Raw genomic sequence first — 12,473 nt, 5'->3', positions numbered from 1 at the left:
TCAACGCTGCTTCCCAATAACATGTGAATATTCCTGATGCATCAAATACAGATACTTTGTCACAAAACCATCAGAGGTTCTATCTCAGGTGGATTTCAGCTCAAAAACTACTTGGCTATGTACAGAAAGTGGACGGTTTGCGTCATAAAAACACATCACTTGACTGTTCTGGCCTTCCTACCGACAGAGTGTAAGTCTCCTGGGTGAAGGTCTTCCCTCCGCCTCCAAGCTGCCTCCTGATGCAGACCATCTTGCGCTCTCTCTTCTCACCGCACACGTCTGGGTTGCTCTCAAATTGGTTCAAGGAAATATTTTCTTTGAAATCCAACCAAAAGAGATATTCTGTCAAACATCTTTTAAGATGACTTCCTGCCCTGGAAGACATTTCTCTTACAAAGCTATACTTCAAAATATACCCTTGCTGTCTCAGACAAATTTAGAATCACTTTCACATGACAGTATATGGAGGTACGGTTGACACTGAAAGAAATTTACTTTGTTTAGTTGAAGAGCAAACAAGAAATAACAAATCAAGACACTTGATACAAAGTCAAGGTAAGAATCTTTAGTCCTGCAAACCAGTCTTTGCTTATTTGTTTCTCCCGCATTTCCAATATAGGGGAATTAGTCAAGGGGAGGTCAATTGAGGTGAAAAATGTGTCATAACCCACACACTGCCTGCCTGGTATTATTAGTGTTTAAAAGTGTACTTGAAATGTTTGAAGATGTTGACAGAGAATAAGTTATTCTGATTTGAGCTTTTGCAGGATACTTCATACTTTCTGGCCCCAGTTATGTCAAAGTGGTAAATCATGCACATGTGAAATGACGTTTTTGCTGAAAATTTCTCCAAAAGAACCAGCCAAATATTACGACACTTGAATTTCAAAAGGTTTTACTGTAGCCTTGACAAATTCAGATGTGCTGCAAAAAAATTCAATTATGAGGTATGGGCAAAAATTGTAAAAAGAAGCTTTCAAGTAAAAAATAAATAAATTGAGTTTTGGATTTTTCTCTACATAAATTTTGGTTATTCTGAAATATAATTATACAGTAATAAGAAGTGATTGTCGTCTCTCTCTGTAATGATATATGGTGCCTTTGCAATGCCTTTGAAACAGTCGACTGTGAGTACAGCTCTCATTACTTTTACTAACGCATGGCAGCCATGAAGACCATTATAATATAGTTCTAATGATCCTACAGTATCATGTCGCAGATCGATCTATTAGCAGTCAATGCATAAAGATGGGACTACTGTTGTTCCTGGACACAGCATCATTAGGTTTAATAGGGTCTGTGGTATTGATTTTTACTGTAATCAAAATAGTATTGATCTCAAACTGCACCAGTATCAGCCAGAGTGAAAGCACGGTGCTGAACTTTCATACCTTACAGTCAAAAGAAGTCTTTCCTGTCTTTTGAATAGTAAAAAAAAAAGGAAACTACATTCTTGTAAATCTCCTGAAAGAAATCTCCACAGGCTGGGGGATTTAGTCTGGACTGTGTGTATATGGAGAGCAGATGGTGTTCAATACACGGATACAGCAGGTGCTCCTGTTTACTGGACACGTCTGCTCACCCCTGGGCTGTTTCAGGTGGGTTTGGACTTGGCACTCGTTCTTAGCTGACAGCTTTCAGGAAGGCTTGAACATCCCCAGCTTCAGGGTACCAGCTCCATCCAAGGCGGCTCTATTCTTAAACCCAGCTATAGGAACTCAGTGTGACAGCAAAGGTAACAATATTATCTTATTCAGTGTGTTAGTGCAAGGCAGTGTAGAGGACTACACAGGGAAATCCATTTTTACACAGACAATGCAGGAAAGGTCCAATGCTCCTGTAAAGGACAGGAGCCGGGTGACTGACAGGTGGAGCTTAGCAACCCTGGTAGGCCAGGTGTTTATGCATGCATGGGATGAATCCCCATGTATGTGCATGTTTATGTGTCTGTAGGTAGACTCATGTCAGTGTGAGTGCAACAGAGGAAGGCTGTGAATCACTGAGGCAAAACATGCGCGAGTGAGCAGGAGCTGACCTGCTGATCTCACGTCCCGCGGCTGTTTTCAGGGAGCTTTCCTCACAGAAGCCAACTTCAGTGGGAACACACTCTGATCTGATCAATGCTGCAGACGCGTCACTGGGCCCATCGATAACGCTACTATTCTCACATATGAGTTAATCCCCTAATGACTAATGACAGGCTATCTGATTATGATAAGAAATATAACGTATCCCCCACTCATCTTAAAATATATGTGTATAAATATACCCCTGCTGACAGGCCTCCACGTGAAGCCAGAGCCAGTGTAGAGTATTGTTCTTTATCATAACTGTATTGCAGTGAATAAAAGGCAAAACATTTACATTATTGGAAGATTTTTAACACTCATGCTTAACATCTTCCAGCGGTCAGAGTAGATATGGCTGCAGCAATGGAGGAAACAAGATAACGAAACATAATTCGTGACCGAATTCACATAGTGAGGTAAATAAGTGCCCGTTTACACAACAACGCATTCAAGTGAAAATGGAAAACCTTTTTTGGGTTGTTTGTTTACACAACAATGGTGCTTGGAGCCTCTGAAAACACAAGTGTTTGAGAACGGCTCCCAAGATGGAAATTTGGAAAATGCTCTGATTCCGTCGTCACGTAAACGGGGAGAAAATGAAACTTTTTGAAAATGCTCGAGGTCTGTCTCCATGTCGACGGCAGAAATGCTGCGACTGCGCACCACAGCTGTAGTAAACACTTCTTCCGCACATGCGCAATTAGATGTACAATGGCATCAGTGGCGGCATCCAGTGTCATGACTTATAGTCTATATTCTACTGGGACTTGCTAGTTTTATAGTTGAGAGTCACCAAGAATAGCAATCCAACTTCTTGTCTGTCCATACGAATGTCCATGTACTTGTCATTGTTAATGTGTACAGCATATTGTTGTCTGCATGTGTGTGGCCCAACATGAAAACAACATAGTTTTCCAAATGTTGAAAATGACGCATTTTCACCTGAAACGTTGTCGTGTAACCGGGGTCAAAGAAATATTTGACTGTCTCAAAACTCAACATATTCATCCAAGTGATGAGGTTTCTTCTAAATAATTTCTTATTTATTTATAGGTATTATTTTTCTGTTAGTGTGATTTTTTTCATTATTGTGTGCTCTAAAGTTTTATTCTTGTTTTAGAACGGAACATGTTTATACTATGTATAATTGCTGTGAGTGACGAATCAAGGACTTGACTTGACTTTATTTTCTTCTGATTTCAATACATAGCAAAACCAAAGTGAATCTTGTTGAGTCAGCCAAACTCAAAACCTAAATTTCCACAGTTTTATATCATAATGAATCATTCATCACGGGGCGTGATAATAACCTGTCCTTTAAATGACGGATGGCGATAAAAGTTTTCTAAACATGTTTCTGCTACTTTCAGTTTATTAAACTATATATTCTTCCATGTATGAAGGTTTTTGTCAACAACCCCCCCCCCCCCCCCCCCCCCCCCCCCCCAAAAAAATAGATTGTTAAAAGTCTCCAATCAGATGTCTCGGTGGTCAGAAAAACCATTGTGTTCTGTTAGATGTGTTGACTCAAGCATGAAATAGTTTGTGGATTCTTCTTTGAGGTAAAGAACCTTTTTTTTTTTTTTCCTCTCACAGAGGAGAGCGAGGGCCAGCGGTTAGTGGAGGATGGATGCTTTCATACCCAACTTGCTCAGTTTAGGTCATTTCCCCGGGTTGGTTCAGCTTCCTTTATGCGATATAAAAGCTGTCCGTCACACTGTAGTGTGGGCCAAAACAAAATGAATCATGTTGGTCCTCTTCCAAGAGGACGTTAGTGCAATTTATCTGTTGTCTGGCAGCAAATGAATGAACAAATTAGAGTTGTAGCTTGAATTGAAAAGCTTAAGCTCATTAGCAGAACCAATCAAGGTCAGTCCAGAGGCGTACAGCATCCCACCCTGATCATCTCAAACTCAAAAGACCATCAAATGGTAACCAGCCGCCAAATCTCCATCCACGTATGTTGACGTGGGCTGTTGGTTTTCCTGAGTGATCGCAAAGAGAAACATAGGTAACACAGCAGGGTGCTTCTAATTTCTTGCTGCGAGCTGAGATGGTTCGCTTCACTACTCCTGTGTTGTTGCTGCTGAGACGTGTGAGGCTCTCCAGGTCTGACTCTCTGAGTCCTCATTAAAACTGTTTAGCCTGTCTGCGCGTGGAAGCATGCAGCGACACCGTGGATTTCATCACACGTTCTCTCATCAGAGCTCATTAGCTCCTTGTGAAGATTAAATAATTTTTCACTTCTATCAGTGCAAACATAAAGACGCCACCTGTGAAAACCACAGATCTTCAATGAAAATCTCGCTGATAAAAAGACACTATCAATTACCTCCACATAAGGTACTTATGTAGGGGTAAAGAACATTATACTATCAGAAAGGGCTTTGTAGTGTGTAGGACGCCTTATTTAGCATTTCATTAAATCGTTCATCCATTTCATTCTTTGTTGTTTTGATAGAAAAAGTGAAAAATATTTGATTGTCAAACAGACGAGGGTTAAATGAAGATGTTGATTCAAGTAAGTATTTCAATTATTACCTACAAAGAGTTAAAAATGTTGAAACTGAAGATAGTCAAATTATAGATAGATAGATAGATAGATAGATAGATAGATAGATAGATAGATAGATAGATAGATAGATAGATAGATAGATAGATAGATAGATAGATAGATAGATAGATAGATAGATAGATAGATAGATAGACAGACAGACAGACTTTCTATCTTTCCAATTGTTGCATATTAGAATTGCAGGTCACGGAGAAGGTGTTGCTACAAAAAGTGTTCCAGTTAAAGTCTGATGGGAGGTTCTTTATAGCTACAAATAATTTATCTGAGGGCATTGAAATGGTTGATTTGTATATTTTGAGAGTTTAGTGTGGTTTTATGATATCTCTTAACTGTATACGTACAGTAGTTTGTGGTAGTGATCTGGAACGATATATTGTATTTCAATTTGGTCAAAGGTCATAAGCTGCCCATCCTTAAACACAACACAGAAAGATACTATTGCTATTGTCCATGAGAGAGATTTTTGAATTACATATCCATGCATCCCTTTCATTGACGGTGTAGTATTGATGGGATAGTTGAGATTGTCGTTGTTTGTTTTTTTTTTTTTTTTTTTAACTGGGACTGTATGAGACATTTTTTTTTGAAGGTCAGTGTTCTACCTGGGGCCTAATAGTGTCTATTAGCAGTGTGAAAAGTGTGGATGCTTACTTGAAGGCTTACAGTAAATTAATAATGCATTAACAATCATAGATTTTTCCAACATTGGAATAATATTTCATACATTCATGGCTGGAGTGATGTATCTTTGAACTTAGATCATTTATTGGGTTTTAGATTATTCAGATCTTGCTTTGTTAGACAACCAAAAATGAATCACACTTTAATGTATTGTTCAGCACAATAACGTCACATAAGATGGTTTCAAAGTTTTTTAACCATAAATACTAATATGTTTCCATAATACCTGCCAATATTGAAAAAGTTTGACTTTTTAAAATATAATAAAGCCCATAATATAATAACTATTGTATTCATGATTGTCACATAATTATATTTTGCTTGAACTTTGATTAAAATGCCATTACAAAAAAAAATTCAAAATGTGATAACTGAAACTAAAATAGTGTAATAATACAGAAATATAAGTGGATTTGTTTTTAGAAATAAAATATTTCCTTTGCAGGTTTTGTACAGTTTGCCTATGAATAGTTATAGTAGATGAGATAGTTATCATATTCATCCATTGAAAATAAACCCTCACAACTCTTTTATTACAATTTTTGCTTCATTACATTCATAATAGACAAAAGTATTATGTTAATATTGGTTGTCGCACGCCTCTTTTGTTAGGATGACTAAATAAATATTACAAACTTATATTTCTATGGGTTGGAAAGGTGCGTTCAGGTGCATACAGTTTAATAGTTGCCATTTGAGCATTTTGATAATTTTACATAAGAATAAGTAACTTTCCTATCACATGTTAGTCACTTATGACAACGTCTCCTAACAATAAGTATCTAAAAACTTTAAGAAATTTAAGGCAGGCATCTATCTATCTTACTCTGTAGAATAATAGATTGAAATGTATTTATTTTGTGCTGACTCCAGCCTTATGTGTCACGTCTCTTGTCTGCATCTACCCTTGTGTGTCCAACCTCACGTTTCCAATTATCTAGTCGTCTTCTCCTCCTTGTCAGTTCATGTGCGGCACCTGTTGTTCCCGTTCCTTCCCTGTGTATTTAAACCCCTCTGCCTCTCTTGTCTGTGTCAATTTATTTCATCTTCGTCTCATTCCCTGCTCCCTCGTGTTATCTATGTGTTCTCTGGTTTTTAGACTCCCTTGATAATTTGCTTCTGTAATAAACATTTATTTATTTATTTTATTTTTTTTTTTTTAAATGGAACTTTGAGTCTCTTTTGGGGTCCACCACCTTCCGTGACATTGTGTTAGACAACGGCTTCCAGTTTTTGACTTGGAGGGAGTTCTTTTCAGAAAGATACTTTGAAGAAACTCTATATCCTAGCATGTCTTATTCCAGAGCTGTCAAACACAGTTTAGTTCAGGGGCCACATACAGCCCAATTTCATCTTGAGTGGGATGAACCGGTGAAATAGTTTCATAATAATCTTTAAATATAAACAAAGTTTGTATAGAGCAGATGTGATGAAAGAGTGTATTTTCTTTGTCAAACATTTCGCAATAGTGCCAAAAAGACCTACAATCTCAAGATAAAGGCAATTTTAATGATACTTTTTGGTGCAAAATACAGTGAAATGCAAATAAAACAACAATTATGCATGTTTTTACTCAATTTAAATGTCGAGAAGAAACCAAAGTGAATAAGGTTTAAAAGTAGAATAGACTGAATATTTTCTAATAAACCCACTGCTTTGGAACAGACATGCAATAAGGAGAAGTTCAAGAATTTACCCTCGAGATTAATAAAGTATTTCTATTCTATTCTATTCAAAGCTTTGAAATAAAACCATGAGTATGATAGTTGTGATAGTCGTAATCAATAAATAAGTTTCCATATTTCCATCAGGATTCTCAGCAGTAGAGGAATCACTCTTTGTCAAACGCATTAAGCTGCAGTTTCGTGTGAGAAAAGATGTGCAGTGAAAGCGACAGTAAGAAGTCGAATATCTGAGTCCCAATTCTAGACATTTAACTGAGAACGGAAGTGGGCCAAGCCAACCTTCCTCACGTCAAACTTTTCTGCTTATTATGAGTCGATCCTGCAGGACTCTGTTTTTCCTCAAAGCCACCAGACTCCTTTGGCAAAACTAATAACGCCTGATGGTGGAAGTTGCTGGTCTCCTGCAGTAATCAGTGTGGTAGTTAGATCCTCTGCGTGACTTCAGTGTCATGTTTCCTGACACACAGTGGACCTCGGCCTAATGAGAAAGCCACAACTTTCACACATCTTTACTCATTAATCCATGCAGTGGAAAGACTTGTATGCTGAGCTGATAATTACGGAATACGGGCCTTCACCATATTCTATGTCAGTTGAACCTGATTTCTGGAACTACAACATAATACTCATGACGTTTTTAAACAAATAAAAGATTTTGGGAACCTAGGCTCACCCAGGCTCACTTCCACTGTTAACGAGCAGTTTCAGAATCTGTGGTCATTTCGTTGCGACTGCCCTCCAGTAATTAGTTGACTTCAAAACAAAGGATGTGTCAGACGCTGTTTTCAACTATTGAAAAGAAGAAAACTTGTTCACAGGTGAAACCACAACACTGCTTTTCTGCTGCATTGCTTCAGGGGTGTTATATTTTAGGCATCCAGTTCATGGAGGCAGAAAACTATAAGACTTGTGAAATCAACTGATTGATCTTAATTTGACGGAGGTAAAGTGTCTTACAAATGCCAAACATGTTTATCACCAAAATGCGTTGTCTTTTCTAGATGGTAGAAGTAATGTGTCTTAAAAAGAGAGTAAGGCCCCAATTACACAACATTTACAAGTGGAGACAGAAAGCTTTTGTAGCGTTTTGGGTGAAAACGCAACTTGTTGAGAACGGCTCCCAAGGTTGAACTTTTCGAAAATGCTCCGTCTCCATGGAAACGAGGGAAAGTGCACCTTTTCTGAAAACAATGTTAATGTGTTTATGCACCATAGGTCCATACAAACGTTTGTTTACTTGTCATTGTTGATGTTTACAGCGTAATGTTCTCTGAGCATGAGTGTGTAGTTTCATTATAAAAACATCCAAGAACACCCACTAGTGGCACTACATGAAAACTACATTGTTTTCAGCATTTCAGCCGTTGCCTTGTACATGGACCTTGTTTTCAAAAACTTGCCATGTAAATGGAAAACTTCTCTGAAATGAAAAAGCAATCACAATGTGTTTTCAACATTGTCATGTAAATGATGCCTAATATTCACTCGATTTGAACAGGCTTCTTTGAAATTCATTCCGCTGGGAATTGGGATAGTTAACAGTTGGAAAAGTCCTTTTCTCCCATTTACAGATTGATGTTACAAAAAGCAACAACATGAGCGCCTTCAACAGTGATGAAAATACACAAAGATCTCATCATACTATAAATCAGCTAAGAGGATGAACTGAATCTCAGGAGGTTCCATTTATGTTCACACAACATTCATGCATAGTTGCTGTACAGCTTTGTTTTTTGCTGTTCACAATCGTTAGAAAGCTTTGTACTTACAAAATGCAAATCAAATGCTAATAACTTGACTTTCTCTAAAACCGTTGCTATGTCGAATGACGCCAGACCCCCTTCTGGGATCTGCCACGTTCTCAGTGAGAAGCTTCCAGTTTGACTGAGTTTAGATGTATTTTTCCTACTGGGACATTTCTTACATCCAAGTTACACTTGAACACATCGTTCTCCATGTGCTCATTAGTATATATAGACATTGCACAGAATGTTTTATTGGGCGGTATTTCCAGGTGGACCACCAAAAATACTACATGATTACAAATATGTACAGAAAGCCTCTGATAGAGGTAAACATAGCACAGAAAGAAAGGCGATTATGTCTTTGTAACACGGCTTCTTTGAAACATATGTTGGACTGTTGGAAGAACCTGCATTTGGGGGATGCGCAGCAGAGCTGAGTAAGTACATGCCCAATCAAAGATCTTCTTTATTTATGCCGAATGCTTTAATTAGTTGTTGTTTTGGACTTATTTCAAACGACTCTGGTACCACCAGGTGCTGACAATCTTCATGGATAATTTCCTAAAGGATCACCATTGCATTACCATTTAATTTACCTAATTTTCAGCCCATCAACCTGAGTGTCTTTGGTGTAAGATAAAGTGGATTCCAGAATTATCCGTACCCCTTGAACCTTTCCACATTTTGTCACATTACAAACCAGAAATCCAAAGGTATTTTATTGGGATTTTATGTGACAGACCAACACAAAGTGTCACAAAATTGTTTTTCAGCATAATTTCTGCACAGGTTTTATTTTTCAGTTTTTTATTTGTGAAAAAAAAAAAAAAAAAAAAAGTTGTATTTTCCTTCCACTTCACAATTATGCTGATGTTCAAGGGGTATGAATTCTGTTTGCGAGCCATGTATGGCAGGATGGTGACCGACGTGAGGCGAACGTACTTCTTCCTGAAATTGTTAAACATGACAATCTGGTTTGTTTCCTTAGATGTCAATGACTTAATTTACCAACTAACACCAAACAGCAAAGAATAGATATTTGGCCATTGGAGTTTTTTAGTCATGCGAGTTTTTTAAGGAGTCCAACCCATATAATCAAAATTGTTTCTTGTCATACAAATGCTTGTTACTAAAAGGTGTGGTACCAGCTTTTGGTGCTAAGAAGCACAAACAAATAGTCAAAGACAAATGTTCTTACTTTTTAGCTGTTGTAGAGCCAGTCATTCTTAATTGTCAAGTTTTAGAAATACCACAGAATGCGGCCCACATGTCAAGTTGAGCTGCATTGATTTTTACTAGAGCTTGAACAAGATAGCTCAGGGCTTCAATGCTACAAAGGAATACGACGGGCTACTTGACAACAAACTTCCTAAATAGTTCATTTCAAATCACGTTGTTTGTAGTGAACACTCTTTTTTTGGACATGCATAGACAATTCTGAGTGAAGTTTCCAACAATAACAAGGCTAAAGCCCTGTTTACACGACAGCATTTTCAAGTGACAATGGAAAACTTTAATTGTATTTTGGGGTCTGTTTACATGACAATGGCGCTCAGAGCCACTGAAAATGGAACTTTTTGAAAATGCTCCAACTCCATCGTCATGAAGACAGGGGAAAATGCAACTTTCTAAAAACGCTGCTACTGTGCATGCAAAACACGGCCGTGGTAAATAATTCTTCAGCACGATGGCGGCCTCCAGAGTGACAAGGCTCCCAGTCCATACTCTCCTGGGACTTGGTAGTTTTATAGTTGAGACTCACCTGGAATAACAATCTAAATTGATCGTCGGTCCATGCAAATGTCCTTGTACTGTAATGTATAGTTCTCTGTGCGTAAGTGTGTGGTTTCATCACAAAAACAACCAACAGCATGAATGGTTTTATGTTTGAGGCCTCAGAAAAAACATATTTTGACCATCCAAACATACAATATATGTGTGGATAAAACTGCAGTAATTTCAGAGGTCTTCCTAGAAATAACACCTACAACTTCATTGTCTTTTTTCATTTCTTTAGATCATAGATTAGTTCTTGTTTTATCGAGTATTGCTCTCATTGGAGGACTAAAGATCAGCTGGTATCCGATCCACCATAACAGTGTCACAAGTGTACTTGAGATTCAACCGAACGATGCAAATACGATGTAACGTGGATGGAGCCCTGTGGAGGATTGATGGAGGGCAACAACTAATTGGTGTACACACCAAGGTTAATTCTTGCAGTTACTTAGCTGGATAGATGGACCATGAGCACACTATTGCTTCAGGATTGCAGTGACATCATAGGTCATGTAACTTCTCCAGGCTTGCCTTCAATAAACATCTGTGCATAATACATCAAATCTCAAGCGTCTCCTTCTGTCCTTTACTTCAGCTTGTCAATTTCCTCCTCAGCACCCATGACACATGCCACTGAAGTCATGATGTCCTGAAAATACCACCTGCTGATGTGTAAAGCTCACACACATTCCCTTGTAGCTTCACCCTCTCAAATGCCACAACTCCTACTGTGCAGAATGTACTTTTTATTTCCTGTGACTTTTGCAGTGTCGTGGCAGCTGCTCACCTTAACGGCTTCAAAACAGCCTAGCGTAAATCAGAAAGTGTGATGGAGTTGTGACCATCTGATTCAGAGGTCAAAGTGTCTGTTTGGGGATCAGCGGCGGCTTCCTGAGACGAGGACGAGTTGAATTATTAAGTGAGCCACAGGAAGAGGGTAATACTGCCATACCTTATTCTGCTATTCCATTTGAAAAGCAGCGAGGCACAGATGGTTCTTCTCATCTGCAGAGATGGCCACAGAGGGAGCTTATATGTGTCTATATGTGGGTGTGAGATAAACTAATGTATGTGTCAGCCACCACACTCTAATTGCCCTATTTGTGCACCCTGGCCTTTTACTGAAAGCGAAATTTTCTCTTCCAGTGGCCCCCCACTGTTCCGTCGTCCCACTTACAAATTCCTGCCGGACTCCTGTCAGCAATCCAACTAAAGAATCGGCTATCAAATCTCTGATGGCAGGGAACGTACATCTGTGCATGTGTCGGCACACCGGTTAGAGAAATCTCTTCATCTGTCAAGTCACTGTTAGTCATCATCGGATCAAGAGAGCCATGTCTTTGATTAGAAAAAATCAATGTGTGCACTGCGGAGGCTTTCTCTCTGTGGGCTTATGGTGTATTGAAAAGAAGCATATCTGACAAAGACATCCACAACTGCAAAATATATCTCCGCCTGGACCTCTTTTGTTGCACTCGATCACGCAACACAGTCAAAAAGAGCTGTCAGAGGAGTCAAAAGCCAGCTTCTGCCTAAGTCATACTCAAGTAAACACGACACTTGAGTCAAGGTTTTTTTTTTTAAATGTCACTAACTTATTCTCTTATATTCCTTTGTCATCAAAACATGACACTCTGGCATCACTGGGGAATAGTAGCAAGAAAAAAGGATGTACGACAACAGGAAGCACACTTCAAGCAAATGGGACTGCCTCAGTAGATGACCAGCCTTGGCACTGAGCTCTGCTGACGTATAAATGCTGTGAAGGAGGCTGAGAGCAGTGCTGAAATGAAAAAAGAAACCTCACTCCCATGTGTAAGACATTATAAGGTGGGGAAATGACTGCAGGTGAGGGTCAGGGGTGTTTAAATAAGAAGGGGAGGGGAGGGTTGGGGAGGTGATTGAAGAGTGAGTCACTGGCCTTTTTAACACTGTGGAC

The sequence above is a fragment of the Lipophrys pholis genome (assembly GCF_963383615.2).
Source record: "Lipophrys pholis genome assembly, chromosome: 8".
NCBI classification, from domain to species: domain Eukaryota; kingdom Metazoa; phylum Chordata; class Actinopteri; order Blenniiformes; family Blenniidae; genus Lipophrys; species Lipophrys pholis.
Note: the sequence above shows the minus strand (reverse complement) of the source record.